The sequence below is a fragment of the Oncorhynchus nerka genome, linkage group LG14, assembly GCF_034236695.1.
Source record: "Oncorhynchus nerka isolate Pitt River linkage group LG14, Oner_Uvic_2.0, whole genome shotgun sequence".
Lineage (NCBI taxonomy): Eukaryota > Metazoa > Chordata > Actinopteri > Salmoniformes > Salmonidae > Oncorhynchus > Oncorhynchus nerka.
In genome coordinates, this window is record NC_088409.1 from 21,237,497 (window position 1) to 21,237,755 (window position 259).

Genomic DNA, 259 nt, shown 5'->3' on the forward strand with positions numbered 1-259 from the left:
TAAATCGATGCCTTTGCTGCCTGAATTAGTATGTTTTATGTACGAACCGGTCTAAGGGAAATACACAAAGTCATAAACCAGCCTATTTCTACAATTTATCTTCTTACATTTTTATTTTAAATCTAACCAGAACCACACTGCTAACCGTATGTCTAACCATAACCCCAAATTTAGACCAAATAGCACATTTTGGTTTTCATATATTTTTACGATATAGCCTATTTTGACTTTGCCGCTAGCCATCTACTAGCTAAGTGGA